General features: G+C 33.8%; 1 protein-coding gene across 1 annotated transcript in view; it reads right to left on the bottom strand.

The window, feature by feature from the left end:
- LOC145242514 (protocadherin gamma-A11-like) overlaps window positions 1-24909 on the bottom strand; it is a 282634-nt gene extending 257725 nt beyond the window's left edge. The window contains exon 1 of the mRNA XM_080105577.1: window positions 24704-24909. The gene's annotated coding sequence lies outside the window, so the exon portion shown is untranslated. The remainder of the gene's footprint in view (window positions 1-24703) is intronic.
- Between the last annotated feature and the right edge of the window lie 421 nt (window positions 24910-25330).

Raw genomic sequence — 25330 nt, 5'->3', positions numbered from 1 at the left:
ATTGCGTAAGCATCAAGCACTGTAGGCATAAAAAATGTTAGTAATTATTTTTTAAAAATGTATCGTTATAAACCCCCTCAAGGAAATAAAGTCAGCACTCTATAGGGAATTAAGAAAAAGCAGGCAATCTAAGCGTAAAATTCAACATCTGACTTCCTATCTGTTTATGTCCAATGGTTTGGCATTTATAGGTACTTAATTTCTCTTAACTCACATGCTAATTTCTGTGACCTGGGGCAGAATACCAGAACGATAACCGTGAATGACTTTGTGACTGGGTTCGAATCTCCCGACTGGCAGTAATTTTTATAGTTCCTACATTGATGATTGCACATGCATGAAACATTAGTATCTGTAGGTATAAAAATAATTATTAATATATTTTTTAAGACATTGCTATATAAATATATATATATGAATCTAACTAATATATATATATATATATATATATATATATATATATATATATATATATATATATATATATAGGATTGATATGTAGTTTGCTTGAAGCATTGTGTGGGATAGGTATGTAAAAGAGATTTAGAAGGCTGTCACAATGCGAGGAATAAATTATAGTCGTTGTTGGTAAGAAGAGACGAGAACAAGTGGCGATTTACAAATCAATAAGTACATATATTTTTTTTTCTTATATATATATTTATTCAGTTGTATGGTAAAATGTCTTACTTGTAATTCATGCGACGTATTCCATTATTAATTTCAGAAAAATTTTCCCTTTTCAAATGGTGTGCGTAACAGGTCGATTCAAAGCATGCTGGATGAAGGGCCGGAAGTTGGTGAGCTATGTGAGGCCTCGGGCAAATGTGAGTAGGGGATTTATGTATGGTATGATTAGGTAATTAACATGTTTATAAATTTGCTATTTTTATTTGTCTTTATTTATATTTTATTTATTTATTTTTTTTTTTTGGTTTATAACTTGTTTTAGCGTGAGCTTTTTTTATTGTTCTCTGTTATGTTGTCTTTATCATTATTACTATTATTTATTTATTTTTTCTGCTGATGTGTGGGTGTCTCTGCTTTTCTGGGTCATTTAAGTCGCTGCTGGGCTGCGTCCGGTCGGCTACTGTAGGGGCGGGCTGTGAAAGAGGAGGAGAGGTCGGGGTCGGCAGCTGGGTGTTTAGGTTAGTGTTGCTTGGGGTAGGAAGATAGGTGAGGGGAACGGAAGGGGAATAGGGGTGACATTCTTTGGGAGTTGTTAATTTGTTTATATTCATGAGTGGTAGTAGATTTTTATATTTTAATTTTTTTTATTCTAATTGGTCTGTATTACTTCGGCTAACTTTTAATTTTAGTTGGTTTGTATTAACTTTTGATTTTAGTTGGTTTGTATTACTTCAGTAACTTTTAATTTTAATTAATTTTTTTTAAATTAAATATATAATGCTGTTTTATTTATTGAGTTTCTTTTAGTATATTATTGTTATTTTATTTATTTATTTATTTGTATTATTTATATGGGAGGAGGTTGTGGCAATGTCCTGTTTGGAATGTGAGGCGGGCTGTGAGCTGTGTGCAGTGGTGTATCTGTTCTACTGGGTTATGGTGGTGATGGTAAGTGTTAGGTGGGAGCCGTACGTAGAGTTATATATATATGAGTGGTAGTAGATTTTATATTTATTTATTTATTTTTTTATAATTGGTTTGTATTACTTCAGCTTACTTTTAGTTTTAGTTGGTGTGCACACAGCTCACAGCCCACCTCACATTCCAAACAGGACATTACCACAACCTCCTTCAATATAAATAATATAAAAAAATAATAATAAATAAATGAATAAAATAGCAATAACATACTAAAAGAAACTTAATAAATAAAACAGCAGTATATATTTTAAAAAAATAAGTAATAATAATAATAATTAATTAATATTAAAAGTTACTGAAGTAATACAAACCAACTAAAATCAAAAGTTAATACAAACCAACAAAAACTAAAAGTTAGCTGAAGTAATACAAACCAATTATAAAAAAAATAAATAAATAAATATAAAATCTACTACCACTCATATATATATAACTCTACGTACGGCTCCCACCTAACACTTACCATTACAACCATAACCCAGTAGAACAGATACACCACTGCACACAGCTCACAGCCCGCCTCACATTCCAAACAGGACATTACCACAACCTCCTCCCGTATAAATAATACAAAAAAATAAATGAATAAATAAAATAACAATAATATACTAAAAGAAACTCAATAAATAAAACAGCATTATATATTTAATTTAAAGAAAAAAAATTAATTAAAATTAAAAGTTACTGAAGTAATACAAACCAACTAAAATCAAAAGTTAATACAAATCAACTAAAATCAAAAGTTAGCCGATTAGAATAAAAAAAATTAAAATATAAAAATCTACTACCACTCATGAATATAAACAAATTAACAACTCCCAAAGAATGTCACCCCTATTCCCCTTCCGTTCCCCTCACCTATCTTCCTACCCCAAGCAACACTAACCTAAACACCCAGCTGCCGACCCCGACCTCTCCTCCTCTTTCACAGCCCGCCCCTACAGTAGCCGACCGTACGATGCCCAGCAGCGACTTAAATGACCCAGAAAAGCAGAGACACCCACACATCAGCAGAAAAAAAAAATAATAATAATAATGATAAAGACAACATAACAGAGAACAATAAAAAAAGCTCACGCTAAAACAAGTTATACACCAAAAAAAAATAAATAAATAAACAAAATATAAATAAAGACAAATAAAAATAGCAAATTTATAAACATGTTAATTACCTAATCATACCATACATAAATCCCCTACTCACATTTGTCCCGAGGCCTCACATAGCTCACCAACTTCCGGCCCTTCATCCAGCATGCTTTGAATCGACCTGTTACGCACACCATTTGAAAAGGGAAAATTTTTCCGAAATTAATAATGGAATACGTCGCATGAATTACAAGTAAGACATTTTACCATACAACTGAATAAATATATATATAAGAAAAAAAATATATATATACTTATTGATTTGTAAATCGCCACTTGTTCTCGTCTCCTCTTACCAACAGCGACTATAATTCATTCCTCGCATTGTGACATCCTTCTAAATCTCTTTTATATATATATATATATATATATATATATATATATATATATATATATATATATCTTTTTATACACATGTTTTCGTTGAATAGCAGGGATAATTCCTGTTTGTTTCCGATTGTGCACTCGAACGGAACGTTCAAATATCGGCCTATAAAAGGACAAAACAAATCGCATAAAGAAACGAACAGGAATTCACCCTGCTGTTCAACGAAATATGCAAAAGAGAAACAATGCTACACAAATATACAAATATATACAACATCATATACACACACGCGTGCATGCACGCACACACACAAACGCACACACAGACATTCAGTTTATATTATAGATATATATTGTGTAGTCAGGTAGTATCCGTTCTTTCAAACATATATATATATATATATATATATGTGTGTGTGTGTGTGTGTGTGTGTGTGTGTGTGTGTGTGTGTGTGTGTGTGTGTGTGTGTGTGTGTGTGTGGTTGTGTATAAATTGTGTCAATCGCTTTATTGCGGATTAGTAAAACATACATTATTTCCCTAAATATACGTCACAAAAAATGAAAATCGTACCATCAAAGGGTTTCTTTAAGTTTAGTTATTTCCCAAAATTTTCATTCAAATTCATGCGATATTCACGAAATTATGGCATTTTATTTATTTTCAAAGAAATTTTACTGTCCATCGCTTTACTGCAGATCTCTTACAATGCACAAAAAACCAGGCGAATAAAGGTTATTGAAAAGCAAAGGATGGTTGCTGGACTTGCAGAAGGATTGTCCATCAAAAATTTAGTCATGGGGCTGGAATGGGATCCAAAAACCTTGGCTGCATTCTTGAACAACCCGAACACCAAATCCAGAAAAATAAGGGCATCAGGAGAAACCTGTAAGGTTGTGATATTCGGAAAATTTGTAGTGCTATCGTTTTTGCAAAAGCTGGAATCGCTCCAAGATTCAGGCGTAGTCAATATAATGTGTCGAATGAGATTGCGAGGAACATCAAACCTCTTCTAATGCCTCCATTGGGCAAACAACATAGGAAAAAACGAATGGTTTGGAGACAGAATTACATTAAAATGGATTTCCAACGGGTCCTATTTAGGGATGAGGCCCAGCTACTCTTGACGGCCAGGATACATGGACCAAAGTTTGAAAATCGAACGGAACACCGACCCCCTTGCAGAGTTCATCGCCAACAAGGAGGTGGAGGCATCATGTTTTGACCGGGAATCCTTGGGGATGAGTTGGTTGGACCATTCCGAGCGTCAAAGGGTATAAAGCTTACCAGCAATGCGTACACGGCCTTTTTGGATAATCATTTGTCGACATGGCTAGATGACCTACCATTGTCACGTCGCTTTCAGATGATTTTTTATACATGACAATGTACAATCCCATTCTGCTTGGGGCGACTGCATCCTTCCTAGAATTTGTGAAATTCGTTGGGGAAACTCTCATGACCTGACCACCGTGTTCTCCAGACCATAACCCAATTGCATATCTCTGGTCAATATTAAAAAGAGGAGTTTTTGAAGGAGGAAAGCAATTTACTTCAAAGGATACCTTGTGGAGGAACATAATTGATGTTGCTAGAGCCATAACTCCTTTTAAGATCAAAGAATTGACTTTCTCGGGAGACAGAAGGTTGTTTTAAGTTATTTAAAAAATGGTGGATATGTCAACAAATGATTAATTCATATGCGGCCCATACTAGGATTTTTTTTTTTTTTATTATTCTTTGAAAGAAAATATATAATAAAAAGTAAAGTTCGCAAGATAAGACATTGTATTTTTGCCCTAAAACAACATTTTAAGAAACCTGCAATAAAGCAATGGATAGTGGAAATTCTTCGATAAAGAATAAATGTCATAACTTCGTGAATATCGCATGAATTTGAATAAAAAAATTTTTTGAAATAACTAACCTTAAAGTAGTCGTTTGATGATATGATTTTTATTTTGTTGTGACGTATATTTAGTGAAATATTGATATTTCACTAATGTGCAATAAAGCGATTGACACAGTATATATATATATATATATATATATATATATATATATATATATATATATATATATATATATAAATTATTATATTAATAATATATATAGTCATTCACAAACATGTGTTTCGTTTATTCAAGTCTCATTAATTCAGCTCGACACAATTGGCACACAAACCCTGAGATTCGGTAGTCCTGACAAACCCCTGTACAGAGAGATCTTAGACACTTGAAGGGAGTGTCTAGTAGGCATTCAAGTTATCTTCATGTATGTATGTATGTATGTATGTATGTATGTATGTGGAAGCAAGAAGGAAAAGGACAAAAACGGTTCAGTCGCTGATCACTTACTATTTATTAGTTTTGGAATGTTTATTTATGTGTATTTTACATGTATATGTGTGTGTACGTATGTATATGCATATGTGTGTATATGCGTATATGTGTGCCTCTACGTGATTATGTTTGTATGTGTGTGCACATGCATACGTATGTTGGCGTACATCTGTATGTACGCATGTGTTTATTTCCATGTGTATGCGGGGTGGAGAGGGCTTCCATAAGCCGTGGTGAAGGCAATCCCTCTAGGAGAAGCAAATCTCTGAGTTAAAAAACATAAAGCGGGAGACCAGTACCCGCATTAAGCTGGTCTGCAGTTTGACTTGTTGCTGGCTATCTAGCTCTCTTGCTTGTTGCTGGATGTCAACATTTTGAACCGAGAGAGAGATTTAGCTGTTGTACAATGCTAAAACTCTGTAACGCCATAAGGTATAGATACTCCCTCAGGCATTTGTCTATAAAAAATAATGGTCCTATTGCGATGGAAAAGTTGTGACGCGTGTGCGTCTGAAATGCTGGAAGCATGTAATAATTGATCTGCCATCATTATATGTATCTATTTATATATGTATGTATAGGTGTATGTATGTTTATGTACATGTGTATGTATATGTGTGTATATCTATGTGTATATGTATATATGTACGTGTATATATGTTTGTGTGTGTATGTATATATGTGTATATATGCATGTGTGTGCATGTGTATATATGCATGTGTATGTGTATTTATGCATGTGTGTATGCATGTGTATATGTATGTATGCATATATGTGTGTATATATGTATGTGCATGTATGTATATGTGTATGAGTGCATATTTATGTACGTGTATGTACATGTAGGTAAGTGTATGTATATATATATGCATATGTGTATGTATGTTTATATGTATATATATGTGTGTATGTATTTGTATATGTGTGTGTATGTATGTATGTATATCTGTATGTATGCATGTGTGTCTGTATACGTATGTATGTGTATTATTCATTGTGTATGTATATATGTATATATGTGTGTATGTGTATATATGTATATTTGCGTTTATATATATATATATGTATATATATATATATATATATATATATGTGTGTGTGTATTTGCATTTATATATATATATGTATGTGTGTATTTGCGTTTATATGTGTATGCCAATAACCGTTTTGTGTATGTTTATGTATGTATTAGTATGTGTATGTATGCGTATGTATGTATGTATGTCAGGTCATGTCATATGCTACTGGTACCATGTAACCCAGTACTACCTGCCTCATGGTCGGTCACCGGCGACTAAACTGGTTCCCCCACCAGACTTGTTTGGTGAGGAGGGCGGCTAGTCTTCCTGAAGGATTAAAAACCAGACCTTCCAAAGGGCGAATGAACTCTTTTTTTGGGTCAACGGCCAACTAGCACCGTGTATATTTGTGTGTGTGTGTGTGTGTGTGTGTGTATATGTGTATTGGGGTAGAGAGGGCTCCCGTAAGCCGTGGTGAAGGCAACCTTTCTAGAAGAAGCAAATCTCTGATCTAAAAAACCATAAAGCGGAAGACCAGTACCCGCATTAAGCTGGTCTGCAGTTTAATTTGTTGCTGGCTATCTTGCTCTTGCTTGTTGCTGGATCTGAACATTTTGAACCGAGAGAGAGACTTAGCTGTCGTGCAAAGCTAAGACTCTGTAACATCATATTTGTATAGATACTCCCTCAGACATTTGGGCTCATGGATTTTAAAAGTTCTGAGGGAGTGGCACTCGTCTGACAAGACGTTGCAATCATCATGTATGCGTATATGTAATATGTATGTATGAATATATGTGGGTTATATGTATGTGTGTGTATGTATGTGTATATATGTATGTATGCGTGCTTTTATATATATGTATGTATACCAGTGAACGTCTTCAGTGTCATGTCTGCTTCTGCGTGTGAATTTTGCCGGCAGGACTAAAGTCATTTTCGGCTCATGGACTTTCGGTACCTGAGGGAGTGGCACTCGTCTGACAAGACGTTGCAATGATCATGTGGATAGAACGACAGCAAAAAAAGATTGTGAGAGGGGGAGAGGTCAGCAAATAGCAAAAAGTGAAAAAAAAAAAAATTAAAATTAAAAAACCAAATCAGATGCGTTCTATTTATGCTCATTTCATTTTTTAATTTGTATTTTTTTTTTTAAAGTTTTCAGTATTTTAATTTTTATTCCAATTCAAAATAACCGTCTCAAATTTCCACCAACTGAAAAGATAAAATAGCTAAGAACAACAAAAATCATAGAATAAAAAAAAAGCGGTCAACAAAAGATCTACAAATAACACTTGCCCCTTCTCCTCCTTCTTCTTTTCCTCCTCCCCGCCTCTTTCTCCTCCTCTTATTCAGATTTGGCCATTTTCTGATATTTTGGTTTCCAAACGTGATAATTTGACCAGAAAAAGAAAACAGGAATAATTAAAAGAGAAAAGTTAAAAATGAGTTTGTTGACAAAATGTCTAGAATTGTTTTATTTATTTTTAGTTATTGACCATTGATTCAAATGGCGTTCTCTCATATCTTGAGATATCCTGTCACGGATTAAACGAGATTCGAATTATGTGCTGTTGTTTACTCACTTCCTGCCAACGTAAGATACGGCACAACGTCGGAAAATGGAGGAAGCTGACTCCTTCATTAGGGCACTCTGGTTGAGTACAAAAATAGACCATTGAGCATATGGTTTGAGGTTCGAACCCTCGTAAGATCAAACTACACTGATAATGATGACGCTAATAACGATTATTTAATCATCGCCAAAATATCAACGACAAAAAGATCGACATAACTTTACAAGCGATTAAAATTGCAAATAATATCAGCAGGGGCCCGTTAGGTAACGATATACGCACTCAACCAGAGAACCTAAGGTTCGAACCCTAGGACAGTGGAGCTACGCTGATAAACTGTACAGTAGAGAATCACGTGTACGTAGAGTACTGTTTTTAAAAAGTATATATATATATATATATATATATATATATATATATATATATATATATATATATATATATATAATTATTATTAATTATTATAGTAAAAAATAATTATATATATATATATATATATGTATATGTATATATATATAATTATTATATAATTATTATTAATTATTATAGTAAAAAATAATTATATATATATATACATATATATATGTATATATATATATAATTACTATATAATTATTATTAATTATTATAGTAAAAAATAATTATATATATATATATATATATATATTTCAGTTCTAACGTCTTTCACTTAATGTTTTTAAAAGATGTATGATGTAAATCAATGTATATTATAAATTAATTCACAAAACCGTTCAATATAGAATGTTAATATTAAAACTATTTTAGTTTAGTTTAACATTGAATATATCCTAATTATTAGAGATTAGGTTTCAGAGTTCCCTAATCTCATAATAGTATGTTCTTTTAGTTATAATCAAATAAATATTCGACATTTTGTGCCTTTGGTTTTCTGGATTCCGTGTTGCATTCTGTTTTTGCTTTATTTTTATTGCTGTTGGTTTCCTACATTCTCGGATTTTCCTTAAGATTTCGGATGCTTCCATTATGGCTATCCATTTTATTTGGTGTCATCTGGTCTTTCTTCATGATATTATTATTATTATTATTATTATTATTATTATTATTATTATTATTATTATTATTATATGTCTACAGACAGTTTTTTCGCTGTATCACGGTTTTTCACTGTGCCTAGACGTGGTAATTGTTTTTACACTGAGATTTAAAACCTGATCATTAGATCACTCGAAACTGTGATTAGCAGTAAGGCATCTTGCTTTTACACTTCCATACTCGTCTGGATAGTAAACGAGACTATCGTACTTATGTATTGTTTTTTTTTTTTTTTTTTTTTTTTTGTTTTGTTTTTTTTTTTTTTTTTTCTTACATTCATGCGACCACTTATGTAAAGAACTGTATCCTATAGAAGTGTAACACTTTATGCTAAGTATACAATTTACGCCGTTCATGGCTAGACTTCTGTTCTAGTATGGAGGGGTGGATATCCAGGAAGACATGAGATTCAAATATTGGAAATTTGTTATTGTCAACTTCTTCCAGATTTCCATGCCCACATTGTGTCTCTGAGAATGGAACAAGCCAGCAAGAATCAGCAGTCTCCACAGACATGCAACAATAGATGCAGTGCCATCCGTTCCTTCTGACACCTCTACCATTGTTCTGCAGTCACTGCTAATGAGACCAATGCAAACGTTGCTTATTCCCTTCCCCCGTGAAAAATAGCTATTTTCTTAAAGAGAAATATTGATTTAATAGACAAGAATCTAAAGAACTGCACGAATATCAACAACAACAATAACAACAACAACAACAACAACAATAATAACAACAATAATATATATATATATATATATATATATATATAGTAACACAACTTTATATATATATATATATATATATATATATATATATATATATATATATATATATATAAAGTTGAGTTTTTTCTCGCTTTAACATCGATATTAAAAGCCTACTTTTTCTATTGGTATTTATTTGCTTTCTTATGAATGCAAAATGTGCCACAAGGTCGTTTTTAATGTGGAGGAAAAACCAGTTTCCCCAAAAGGGGCATTTTGGAAGAAGGCAAAAATAAAAATTCTCTTAGTATGGAAGGGCCTCCCCTATACTGACGTAGGATAAATCAACTCAGTTGCAGCACCAGAACAGATACCATGCTCAAATCCGAGCCCGTAGGCCAGATTCTATTTTTCTATTTAAAAAGTCATTATAACGAACTTCTAAATATTCTCAATCAAGGATACGCATGCGACTTTACGAAGGTTAACTAATTTGCATATTCCTTTATAAAATGAGCGTTTATTAATTAATCATTCATATTTGATGGTTTCTAATTAGATGATTGGTTTCATTTAACTATTATTCTTAATTCTTTTTATACATAATTTCGACATCGTGCATAATTGTCTGCGTGTGTGTGTACATTTCCCTACAAAATTACTCTGTCAATTTTCAGTCTACAGACTCGAGATTTGACATAAGGAATATTGAGAAATCTTTATAATCGGTTTTCGGACAGAAATTTGGCTGTGAAAGGGTCAGAGTACAACAATTTGGCCTTTGAAAACTCTACCAAACTCCTCCGCCAATTTTGGGTCTAAACACTTGAAATTTTAGCTGTAAGTTACCTGGATAGATGAAACTTTTTCATTTGATTTGGGCCTAAAGCAATAAGTGTTAAGGGGACAAAATTGGGGGTCAAAGTTTTAAAAAGTTTGACCTCTGCGGCCTCTGCCAAATTACACAACCAATTTTGTGTCTAAACATTTGAAATTTTACATAAAATGCATTCAGATAAAGGGCAAGCTTTTTAATCAGATTTTGGCCGAAAATTTGGCTATCAAGGGGTCTAAGTTGAAAGATTTGACCTTTGCAGACTCTACCAAACTCCTCCGCCAATTTTGGGTCTAAACACTTGAAATTTTAGATGTAGGTTACATAGATATGAGTCAAACTTTTTAATATATATATATATATATATATATATATATATATATATATATATATACATATGCACATAAAGTTATGAACAGTAAAGAACAAGCAAAGTGGGTTTGAACTGCGAGTATATATATATAAAAATGACCTTATCTCTGTGTGTGCGGAATGTTTCTACCAAGCTCCTCTCTTAATATTTAGCCTACAGATTTGAAACTTGATATATAGTGTATTTGGATCTCGGGAACACTTTTGATTTGGTTTTAGCCTGTAGAAATGTGGTAATGACTAAAGCTGAAGCGCTAAATAACAGTGAAGGCTTGAACATTAAATGTTTTGGCTTTGATTCTTGCTGATGGCACACAAGTCATTTTTTTGTAGCTTTTAAAATCATAACTATACATTTTTGGTAGAATATAATAATCAATAGAGAATTTGCTCTATAATAATAAACATGAAATCTGCATGAATTAAAATATAATATTTATACATATTTTACAACCGGGCTACTCTGGGCAGGCGGCTAGTATATATACATAAAAGTAACCTTGTCAGTATGTGTGCGAAATGTCTTTACCAAACTTCTCTTTGAATATTTGGTCTACAAACTTAAAAAAACTTGATATATAGGGTATTTAGACTCCGGAGACACATTTGATTTGGTTTTAGCTTGTAGAACTAGCTGCTAAGGGGTCAAAATTGGAGAAAAAAACAGTTGAACTTGGCAAGAGTAAATTGGTTAACTTCTGAGCATATGTACATTCTTAGCTTAAAATCGCTTAATTTTTAGCCTTTTGTTTATCCATCTGGCGATAGCTCAGATGGTAATATTGAAGGCGTCAGTGCTAAATAACAACTATGGCTGGAGCACTGAATGTTTTGGTTTCGATTCTAGTTGATGGCAGTAAAGTCATTATTTTTAACTTTTGAAATAATCACTTTATATATTGGGTACAATATAATAATCCATAGAGCATTTGGTCTATAATAATAAATAGGAAATCTTCACAAATAAAAAATATCATATTTAAGCATATTTTACGACAGGGCAATGCTGGGGCGGCTTGCTAGTAGTAGTAGTAGTAATAATAATAATAATAATAATAATAATAATAATAATAACTGAATCTCTAATAACTGCAGCACAAGATAACTTGATAAGAACCAACCATATCAAAGCAAGGATCGATAAAACACAAGAAAACAGCAACTGCAGACTCTGTGGACAAAGAGACGAAACGATAAACCATATAGTAAGCGAATGCAGCAAAGTTGCCCAAAAGGAATACAAAAACAGGCATGACCAAGTGGGGAGGGTGGTACACTGGGAATTGTGTAAACGACTGCATTTTGAACGTACAGACAAATGGTACAAGCATAAAGCTGCAACAGCACTCGAAAACGAGAACCACGAAATCCTATGGGACATGGATATACAGACGGACAAACCCATCCAAGCAAGAAGACCAGATGTCATAATAATTAACAAGAAAGAAAAATCCTGTCAAATCGTGGACTTTGCAGTCCCAACTGATCACAGGGTGAGTATGAAAGAAAAGGAGAAACGAAGCAAATACACAGAGCTAGCCAGAGAGTTAAAAGGGATTTGGATGATGAAGAAAGTCCAAATAGTACCGATAATAGTAGGAGCACTAGGAACAATCCCGAAAAACTTCGAAAAAAGAATGTCAGAAATTGAAATCAGAGGAATAACTGCAAAAGTACAACGACTAACGATAATGAAAATGACTGAAATATTAAAGAAAACCCTTGAATGCGGAGAATAATACAAGACAATATAACGAAAAAGCGTTACAGGGAATGAAGAAACTGCATATTTACAAGTTCTACTACCCCCATCATGCATTCCCCCATTGTTTCATCACCGATCCCCCCCCAAAAAAAAATGATACTAAAGGGCCGAGAAGGGTCAATAAGGACTGAAAGACCGAGGAGTGAGCGCCAACCAGACCTCGGCTGGACAAGCACAAAGAGAACTGGGACCTTGGGGAGGCTGAGTGCCACTCAAATTCCAGCATAAACCAATGGCCACTACCAGCGAGAAATCAATGGTAAGCGGCTGTTGCGATGATACAAATTCATTTGCAAATGCTATCGAAGGAGGTGGAGAGGTCTGGACGTCTGGGGAGACTTGTTGTCACTCAGCTTCCAGAGAATACCACAGGTCTCCAATCAGATCGGTTGTTGACTTGTGTGAAAGCTCCATGTGAGCCAATAATAATAATAATAATTATTATTATTATTATTATTATTATTATTATAATAATAATTATTATTATTATTATTATTATTATAATTCCATATATTAATACGATAGCGTGTGTGTTATTTTCTGTTTCACGCTTATATCCGGGTCGTTTAATTGTTATGTACTTCTATTTCCTTTAATAAATAATTTTACCAAGAATTCTTCATAAGTTTCGATTTCAATTATAGCTAATGGCACTCAAGTAATTTAATTTTTTTTATAAATAATTTTACCAAGAATTCCTCATAAGTTTTGGTTTTGGTTTCGATTATAGCTAATGGCACTCCAATAATCTATTTTTTTTAAATAATTTTATCAAGAATTCTTCATAAGTCTTGATTTCTGTTTCGATTTTAGCTGATGGCACTTTAGCAGTCTATTTTTTATAAATAATTTTATTCTCCATACGTTTTGGTTTCGGTTTCAATTATAACTGAAGTAACTAAAGATATATATATATATATATATATATATATATATATATATATATATATATATATATATATATATATATATATTCATTCATTCATAAGTTTGGGATGCGGTTTCAATTCAAGCTGATAAACCCAAGTCATATAGATTTTTTTTTTTTAATCGCAACTTTATAACACATAAAAATCGATAGAACATTAACTCTATAATAACATATACAAAATCTGCAAGAATTAAAATATCATATTTAAGCATACTTTATGACCGGGCTATGCCGGGCGTCCCTGCTAGCTTATTTTTTTTAATTAAATTTTCACCCCAAACAAGGAACATTGCCACTTTGATGTAGGGGGCTACTATCAGAGATCTAAGTTGCAGGAGTACTATTTAGGGAGTTTAGCAGCAAGATGTCTGTTCACATTATGCTTGAACTTCTGCATGTCAGTACAGTTGGGGAAGTAGGAAACTGGAAGAGAATTCCAAAGTTCTGGAGTTCTTGGGAAGAAGCTATTAGAGTAAAAGGCTTTCTTACGTCTAGGGATCAAAACTGTGTAGGGATGAGACTTCGCTGCTTGTCAAGTTTGTCGGGAGTATTTTTGTTGGAGGGGTACAAGAGTATCCACGATTGAAATACTTGTAAAACAGGCAGAGGGATGCAACATTTCGTCTATGGGACAGAGGCTGAAGCTTAGATGACAGTTCAGGGCCTAACAGGTTGGTGACTCTCTTTTGGACCCTGTCCAGGAGTGAGAAACTAGTAGCAGATGCACCAGCCCAAATGTGACAGCAGTACTCCATACATGGGCGAATGGTGGCTTTGTAGAGGTACAGGATACTTTTAGGCGTAAGTAACTTTCTAGTACGGTATAGAAAGCCCACCTTCTTTGCAGCAGCCTTGGCAATGATCTTGATGTATCTATTCCAACATGTTCCCTGTGAACGTTAAGCCGAGGAGTTTGAAGGAAGTACTTTCAGGTAATGTATCTTTAGCCATAGGTTGGTAAGGTTTCATGTAATTATTAAAGGAAAAGAGCTTAGTCTTGCCAGTGTTGAACGTTAACATCCATTTTTGACCCCATTTAAATAATTTTGCAGTTTTAACAAAAGAGCTACAATAATATCAAAGCGTCTCCATTTACACTGAACAACATCTACAGAATGCCAACATCAATATATTACATATGAATCAGTCCCCAGTGGAATTTCCACAGGTCCCACTAGTAATAATCATAATAATAATAATAATAATAATAATAATAATAATAATAATAATAATAAATTTAATGTTAATTGTTTTTCTTTCTACACTTGCTCCCTGTCAACCTGCAAAATGCTACTATCAAAATTTATTATTGGAATTTATTGTTGTCAATTTGTGACCTGCGATACGCTTGCTATTCTTTTCCTCAAAATAAACACATTCTCCAATTTTTAATTAACGTCTGCCCACATTGTTTTTGCAAAAAAAAAAAAAAAAAAACTGCCGACACCATTCTATTTTAGCATACTTTTCAAGTAGTCATACTAATAAATGCACTGCCTAGCGTCGAATGTTAGCAAAAGGGATAACAATTTCCATTCAAATCAAGTCAGGAATGATTCGCAGAAATTAGCCAAGTTGCTCAAGAATTACATGTGTAAACCTGGTAACTGAATTCTGGCAAGCAGTTTAAAAAAAAAAAATTTTTAAGTCTGTTTTCTTTCAGTTATGTACTAATATATTTACCCAATCTTTTTTCTACCGTTGCCCCCGTTAATGTGACACAAGGTCGGGAAAGTGGGACTTGAAAAACTATTACCCTAAAGAAAGAATACTTTGTCTTACAAAAAAATGCCTACGCATTCTCACCAGGATATCATGGTAGAAGCACATCAAGCAATTAGTAATAAACTAACCTCTTCTTAAAGCTGGAAATGATAAAGCCTGGGAGGTTGGATCTTCTAGAACTGCACAGGACCAAACTTCAGCCAACAGAGAACGATTCACCTCAACAATGACCCAGAGTCTGGTGACTTTAGGGGTGAGGATCTCTCCCTATGATTGCGACTTTTCTTCTCGTTATATTTGCTTTGTTCTTGACTTCATAAGTGACCCTTTAGACCAACTGCAGATCTGCCTGCATCATGGGAAGCAGACAAGCATCATAACGATTATAAGGTTGCCTTTGGCGATGTACTTCTGTGTACGAACGTGAATCTTTTAACATCTCAGCTAGTTTTGCATACCTCATCACACATGATACATGTGTCCCTTGCGAAATATTTTGGGTGATTTGTTCAGTTGATTCACATAGCTAGCCGCCAATAGTTGACTGCAGTGGAGATGAATTTAAAACTATTGACGTTATAACGAGAATGAAACATAATCATGTCTTATTGAAGACAAGACCTATTTTGTACCTTTAGTCCACTTTTCTTGTCTTTATGCTTTTGCTGGGGATGGGGCATCCTACCGGTTGCCAGACATTCAGATACTCCAACCCAAAAATATTTTCAAGATTCTAACCGTCTCTCCAGGCACCACTGTTTGGATATCTCTTGCACTTGGTCCACTGAATATATTCAGCAGGTAGGTTTGAAAAAAGTTTTTTATGATCTCGGTTGTTCCTATAATTGCTAGAATGATGGAGATCTTCCTAAGGTTTATGTTCCGTCTGCCTGCTTCCCTCCGGACTACAACTTGGATGTCTTCAAGTCCAATGTTAACGAATTCCTAATGAACCGCCCCCCCCTAATTAAACACTTCATCAAATCTCCACACTAACGTAATGTACTTGCAATAACCCTTATCCCTGAGTGGCTTCCAGGCCTTGATAAGTGGTGATCACTGTGTAAAAAAAAAAAAAAAAAAAAAAAGATTTCAGTTTTGTCTGTTCGTCCATTCATCTGTCCGCACTTTTCTCAATAATTATGCCTTGGAATATTTTGACATTTTGCACAAACATTAAACATAATATGAGTAAAAATGCAACTGAACGAAAACTCCAGTTCCCCCGTAGTGGTGCCTTTCAGGTTAAAACGGCTAAAATTGACACTTTTGTACTTATTTAAAAAAAAAATTGATGCCTTGGATTTTTATAAAACTTTCTGAAAAGTTGTAGCTAACTGATTTCTATATAATTTTGTTTGTCTGTACTTCACAATAACTCTTGAGTGTGCCTCAAGGGCTCTTTTAGGGCTAATAAAAACACTCCTTTTTTGAGGCTATTTTACCATATTTGTCCAACTGATACCTGGCGACCTACTGTCCAATGTCCATCATGCTGTCACCTCCTTTGAGATCACCCGCACAGAGAATCTGCGGGAGACGCGCTGCAGGAGGAAGATTCAAGAAGCCTCAGCAGCCACACCTGACGCGACTTTTGACTGCAGCCACTGTGGCGAAACCTGCTTGTCCCACATCGAGCACAAGCATGCTGCAGTTGACGTGGACAACCTCCTTCATAGAATCTTCATTTGCAAAGTACAGCCAAGATATGTGTGTGTGTATATATATATATATATATATATATATATATATATATATATATACAGTTTAGATGAGATAAGTCATCGGACGTCAAAGGAAAAAAAAAGAAAGGAAATGAAGAAGAAAAAGAAATTAGCGAACTTTACCTACTTAAATGGTTCTGTTATTTGTAATTCCAATATATCATATATAATATATTAGCAGTACCCGCTAACCGGCGTTGCCCAGTGGAAGCATGCCCCTCCTCTGGGAAAAAATTAAAGTACCATTGTTGTTGTTGTTGTTATTGCTGCTGCTGCTGCTGCCCAACCCCTAATCTCCTCATATTATGAAGGGCTTTCAGAATAGACACCCCCAACTCCTCATGGTAAGAATGGCTATGGAATGTCAAGAACAGGTAGAGAGAGGTGGCGAAGACAGGGTATTGAGTTATACCAAAAAAAAATTTTAAATAGCAGCGAAGAGAAAAAGAAAAAAAAATTAGATGCAGTAGGCAGTCCGGATGGCGAGAGAGGTGAAAATAAAAACAGAAAAAAAGACATCCATTTAGCCGTTGAAGCTGTTGTAATGTTGACTGGTTACTTACCGGCGTCTGCCAATAAAAATAGTTTTATTAAGAAGGTCATTGACATGATCACATAAGAGGTCTTCCATGGGGCCTTCAAGAAATTGTTGGAACGGTACCACAAATGCATTGCGGCCGGAGGAGATTACTTTGAAGGAGACTAGTTTCATGTGTGTGCTATCAATAAAAGTGCTCATACGAAAAAAGTTGGAAACTTATTTAAGGCTCCTTATATATATATATATATATATATATATATATATATATATATATGTGTGTGTGTGTGTGTGTGTGTGTGTGTGTGTGTGTGTGTGTGTGTGTGTTTATATATTACTAATAGTGTTATCTTTCTTATTTGGTTTCTTTTTTGCCTCCATGTACACTGATGACATCATTCATTAACACAGAGAAATGGCAGATAAGCTGGTAAAGTATTTTTTTTTATTTATTTATTCATTTTGTTTTATTCAATTTTCACCCTAAACAAAGCACAGTGCCACTTTGAAGTAGGAGGCTACTATTGGGGACATAAGTTGCAGGGGTATTATGAAGGGAGATGAGTAGCAAAATGTCTGTTCACATTACACTTGAACTTCTGCATGTCAGTACAGTTGGGAAAGCAGAATCCCGGAAGTGAGTTCCAAAGTCTAGCAGTTCTGTGGAAGAAACTATTGGAGTAGAAGACTTTCTTACATCTAGTGATTTCTACTGTGAAAGGGTGGGATTTAGTTGCTTGTCAGGTTTGTCGGGGGTATTCATATCGAGGGGGTTTGTAGTTCGTCAGAGCATTCACTATTAAAGTACTTGGAGAACAGGCAGAGGGATGCAACATTTCGTCGATGGGACAGAGGCTGACGCCTAGATGACAGTTCAAAGCGATTACAATAGCGAAAAAGATGGAGTGAAAAAGATGTTTTATAGCAATTGAACCTGACGAATCATTAGTTTTTGCTTGAAACTCGTGTTTGCATCGGTAGTACCGTTATTAAAGGAAAGGGTTTGTTTATTAATGGAGTTGGGAACGGAGAACATCTACAAAGAGATAATGAGGTCTGCAATGGAGAGTAAGGATCTCTTTAAGCCAGTCTCGCCGTACACATCATTAAAACCTTTCACTTATAGATATTAGATTTATTTTATTTAGATTTTCTGATTAGATCTCTTTGAATTTGTATCAGTGGTGAAAGATGGTGAACTCGTAATGGAATATATTTTCAATTTTTTTGTTTTATTTTACTTCAAAGTTCTCAGAAATCAAGGGGCCCACTACCTATGAGATACACAGGTATTCGCATATGTTTCATTGAGTTCGTTGAGTTAGTAAAGAAATTGAGAAGATAATTTTCCTCTCCCCAATTAACCATTTTCATATGTTATATTATTAATATAGTGTATATTTTCGTTTTGGTTCTTGGTTTTACTGGATTCCAGGACAAGAATTTATCTAGTCTAGTTGAGTATCCAGCTACGTGCTATTACTTGAGGTAACATCACTTGGAGAAAATACACCATTCCTTGTAAAAGTTAATTTGGGTTAGCCATAGAGAGATCTTATTTAGGCAGCGAATACGATGTGATTTTGAATATTTGGTCAGGGTTTACTTCTAGGGAAAAGTGCCCTCATGTCAGGTTGTTCTGACAAACCCCTGTACAGAGAGACCTTTGACACTCGGGAATAGTGTTTAGTAGGCATTCAAGTTCTCTCCAATAGGCATTCAAGATCTCTCCAGTGGGCATTTCAACAGTATGCACGTCTGTGAGTGCGTATAAGACATACACACTCAATATCCTTGAACTATGAGTAAAATAGTGACTAGTTCCCAACCAATGGTAAGCACTTATAACCCCAAAGAAGGTTGATATAATATATTTATCCACCCCTCCTCTCTCTCTCTCATTCTCTCTCTATCTCATCAATCTATCTATCTATCTATCTTTTATATATATATATATATATATATATGTGTGTGTGTGTGTGTGTGTGTGTGTGTGTGTGTGTGTGTGTGTGTGTGTGTGTGTGTGTGGACAACATATAGGTTTATGTTGCAGCTTAATATGAATCTTATTTTAATTATTTTTATACACTGATGAAGCATCCCTATCGTCATCGCCGTATCTAGATATAGCAAGACTTGACACGAGGATCCTAATGACTCGCTAGGCACGCTGACGATCTGTCTAGATGGCGAAACACGTGTATGCAGATAATTATCTTTTACAAATATACATGCTCTCATATGAGGGCATGGCACAGGTAAAAGGAACTTACCAGTTAAAGATGTGTAAATATAAACAAAAACAATAACACACACACACACATACATATATGCATGTATATACCTATACATATATAAATACAAACACATATTTTCATTACTTACTACCTAGCTCTACCTATGTATTGAGCAATGTTGAAGTAAATGCTGAAAACTTATGCATAAAATTATATCTTCATTTTTTAATTTATGTGATTAAATGAAGTAATCATATATATATATATATATATATATATATATATATATATATATATATATATATAGTGCCTCTGTCCCTGTGTTCTGGTGATCAGACATATCGACTATGTTTGTATTAGAGGTATTGACTCAATGGTTGTTGGTTCGATCCTGGACTTGGCAGGGTTGCTGTTATAGCCACACTGAAGTTGTAACATGACGAAACAGTCTGTCTGTGAATGACTACCTCCCTCCCTCCCTCCCTCCCTCTCTCTCTCTCTCTCTCTCTCTCCATCTCTAAAAATATATATATATATATATATATATATATATATATATATATATATATATATATATATATATATATATATATATATATATATATATATATATATATATATACTAGCAGGCCGTCTGGCATTGCCCGATGGTAAAGCACTCATATATATTATATTAAAATTCATGCAGATTTCGTATTTATTATTATAGAGGAAATTTTCGATGGATTATTATCCAATATATAGTAATGATTTCAAAAATTATAAAAGAATGTGACATGAGTACCATCCGCTAGAATCGAAATCAGAAATTTTAGCACTCTAGCCTTAATCGTTATTTATCTTTACAGCATCGTTACCATCTGCGCTATCTACAGACGAATACGAAAGTTTAAAAATTAAGCAACTTTGAGCTCTGAATATTTTATTTTGCAGTTTTAGGAGTTATGTTTTATTCAACTTACCTGACCAAGGTCAACTGGTTTGTTTTAAATTTTGACCCATTAGCAGCCAGTTTTACCAGTTGAAATTAAATTGAAAGAGTATTATAGGTCTACATACCCTATATATCAAATTTAAACTCTGAAGAGAGGAGTTTGATAGAGACTATTTGCACATGCACCGAAAAGGTTACTTATATATATATATATATATATATATATATATATATATATATATATATATATATATATATAACTACTTACATAAAATTAATATACGAAAGTATAGATTTACTTACATAAAATTAATATAAGTATAGATTTGTGCGTAAACTTTAAGTATTTACTTCAAAAGTGCTCAATACGTAGGTAGAGCTAGTTATTAATTTATAAAATATATATGGCGATAAAGCTACACTGAATATTCGGCATTTCATCCACTCTAGGACTCTTAGAAGAGGAGCATATAAAAACGATAAACAACCACAGAATTCGCGCATAAGCCTGACGAATCCTAGAGTGGATGAAAGGCTGAATATTCAATGTAGCTTAATCGCCATATATATTTTATAAATTAATATATATATATATATATATATATATATATATATATATATATATATATATATATATATATATATATATTCGTGTGCTAGAACGTATATATCTTAAATTGTACGCAATTATACAGAATGTAAAAATTATGCATACATAGAATTAAGTGAAATGAAACCAATCATCCAATAAGAAACCAAAAAATTTAATAAGCAATTAATTAATAATTAATTAATTAACGCTAGTTTTTTTTTTAAGGAATATGCAAATTAGTTAAGCTTTCTGTAATCGCTCGCATATCCATCCTTACGTATATTAAGAAGTTCGTTTTAATAATTTTTAAATAGAAAAAGTAGACTTTTAATATCAATGTCTGTGCGAGAAAAAATCCTAAACTTTATAAGTATATATACAGAGTGATCCCAAAGTAGGTGGACAATGTTGTAAACATTCCTACCTGTGGAAGTGGTACTCTTGTTATGGTAGAGGCCAATTAGGGTCAGCCATCCGACCTAGATAAAAATGGTCTTGGCTATTTATCTCCATCATATTCAGCAACTAAAACAAGTATAATTTAACTTGATCTGTTTTTCTTTTAAGGGTATAAGTAGCCGGGCCATTTTTATTGAGACTGGATGGCTCACCCTAGTTGGCATCTATCATGACAAGAGTGCCGCTTCCACAAGTAGAAATGTTTAAAACTTTGTACACCTACTTTTGGCTCACCTTATATAGAGTGCGTGCATGGGGGTCTGTGTGTACTTATATGTATATGTATTAAAGACTAAGGTGGCACTTTCTTATTGGCTATACCTTTTCCTCCTTCCTCCTCCTTTCGCCTCTTCCCTCATGCATGCGCATCACTTTCACTACACTGATGAAGACCGAAGAGTCGGTTGAAAATATGCAATTGTAAAAGAAATTTTTTTAATTTTTGTCATAATAATACTTTGTATTCCTGCACGTCACCAATAGAAAATGAATAAAGAAGAGTTATAAACTGTTTTACTTTTCGTATTCTTTATATATATATATATATATATATATATATATATATATATATATATATATATATATATATATAACATATTTTATTAGCTGTTTGCTCGTGTATATATATATATGTATGTATATACATAGATATATATATTTGTGTATATATATGTATATATAAATATATAAATATACATATATATGTACATATACATATATATATACATATATACACACACATACATGCATATATATATACATACATACATATATATATATATACCATATATATATGGTATATATATACGCATATGTATATATACATATACGTATATACATATATACATATATATAAATATATATATACGTATATACATAAACGTACACGTATATATATATATACACATATATATATATACATACATATACATATACGTATACACACACACAGACACACACACACACACACACACACATATATATATATATATGTATATATATATATATACAATGGATGAATTTATAAGTCTTTAAAAGATGAAATGCATGTCTTCTGTGATGTTAATATTTATGTAATATATTTAATATCCTTAGGGGAGAGCACTCTGATGTAAGAAAAAGGCGATTTCAACTGAAGATAATATGCGAGTTTCTTCCCTGAACGTAATTAAACTATCTACTGAAATCGATTAATGGCATTATACACTGCAAAGTTTAACCTACACGGCATCAACGAGCAATCCAACAGTGACACCTAGTATGTTGGACTTTCAAAGTGAATGGTCACTGGAGTCCGGGGTTCGAACATCAAAATTAGTGATTTGTTCGATAAAGATACACTAACATGTTTTCACACAACAAAACACGTGTCTGTAGATGTTAATATTTATATGATTATGTTTGTGTGTGGAGAGATGAACGGAAAAATAACATCAGGCATTTTCTGATGAAGTCTTTGGATAATAAATACGAAATATTAAAAGTATTACCATATCAGTTAATTTGGATATACTCGTTTTTTTTAATTCACACACACACACACACACACACGCACACACACACACACATACATACATATATATATATATATATATATATATATATATATATAAGTGACAAAAGTCTATATTCCAAATGTCAAGATGTTTACCATATTAACGTTTATTTCTTTTAGTATCTGTAAATTCACAATGTCAAAAGATTTAAAAAATAAACGGTAAGATTGTCAACATCTTGAAATTCGGAATGCAGACTTTTGTCATTTATTTGTATATGCTCTGTAGTTACATCGAGCTTCGTAAATTAAAGGATTTGTATAAATAAAAAGTGAAATATAATTTAATAAACATATTTCCTCATATATATATATATATATATATATTACGCGTATGCATCTGTGTAGGAGTATATATGCGTGCATGTATATATATATACATGTCTATATAGGTATTTAGTTCCTTCCCACGACAAGAATATGTGACACGAGGTTAGAAGGTGGGAAGAGTCAAGCCAGCGTCCCTAATGGAGGAGCAATCTAACCGCTTAAAAATTTGCCTCAGCAGCCCGTTGGTATTTCCTGGCAGAGGCGCCTCAAGCACTTACTCTACGTGATAGACCGGGAGCAATGACATGAGAGGGTGAGCCTCCTAGGACTACACAGAACCATACTTCCACCGACAGATGCAAGGTCATTTCTTACTTAAAAGTGTCCAAGATTTTGTCAGACTGTGTCGAGGACATATCCCCTTGACAAGAATGACTATAACCTATTCAGGCTATGCCAGGTATGATATCATGTGAGCATGGAATTATATATATATATATATATATATATATATATATATATATATATATATATATATATATTCATCCACATAGAGTACTGTTTCGCTGTTTCACAGCTCATCAGTGCAGCTAGACAGACAGTCTCGCCCTATCACGGCTGTTCATTAAAACTAGAACGCCAGATCCAATTGTGATCAGCAGTGTCAGGTATTTTACCCCTGCACCACGGCACTTGCCGTAAGGGAAACTATAGCGTTTCTGTACTGTATGTATACATACTTCCAACCGCTACCAGTACCTAGAGTATCCTATTCTTTATAGGATATATATGTATGTGCGTGTATGTGTGCGTATTATGTAAATATATTGTTCATATGTGTGTGTGTGTGTGTGTGTTTGTCTGTGTACATGTACATGTATACATGGATGTAGGTCTATTGCGATATGATTCAAAGCGAATCAGTTTGAAAGAGAAGAAATGAATTGTACAGCACCCACCTGTCAAGAAGGCTTTTGAGTAAATCCACTGTTTATATCAATGTTTGTATTTGCGAACTGCTAAAGAGCATGCTTGTCTGCGCTGGCGTTCAACAGCTCTCCTTTCCTGCTTACCACTGCCACTGCTGCAGCCGCGTTTCCATAGACCATCCTACACCCCCACCTCATACCCGACACCACCACCTCCACCCCCGACAGACCACCACGCAACTGCCTCCGCTTGTTTCGCCACCGAATTTCTCCGATTCCATTGAAGACGCTGTTATCGTTGTTGTCATTATTGGCATGATTGTTGTTCGGGTCTCAGACGCTGTGGGACGGGGCGGTCGGTTGTCAAACAGCGAAGGAGACGTGGGGGTGGAGGGGGGTCGCAGGAAAAAACACGGACAAGAAGAAGAGAAAGACAAAAGAACTAAAAAACACATGGTCGGAAAAAGAGCATCGGCTTTATCCGGGTCTGCGAGAGATGCAGTTTTTTTTCTTCTTTTTTTCTTTTTTTTTTTTTTTTGTCTCCATTGTCTATGGACGTGTAACTCTTGCGCTTTTGTTTCTCTATTCCTACCCATCACCGTTTACATCCGACAGACAACCAGACGGAAATTGTAATACAACTCAAGAAGCACGCAG

This window comes from Euprymna scolopes, chromosome 21 (assembly GCF_053919585.1).
Source record: "Euprymna scolopes isolate OS-2025 chromosome 21, ASM5391958v1, whole genome shotgun sequence".
In the NCBI taxonomy this organism is placed as follows: Eukaryota; Metazoa; Mollusca; class Cephalopoda; order Sepiida; family Sepiolidae; genus Euprymna; species Euprymna scolopes.
Note: the sequence above shows the minus strand (reverse complement) of the source record. Positions and strands in the feature narration are given on the sequence as shown.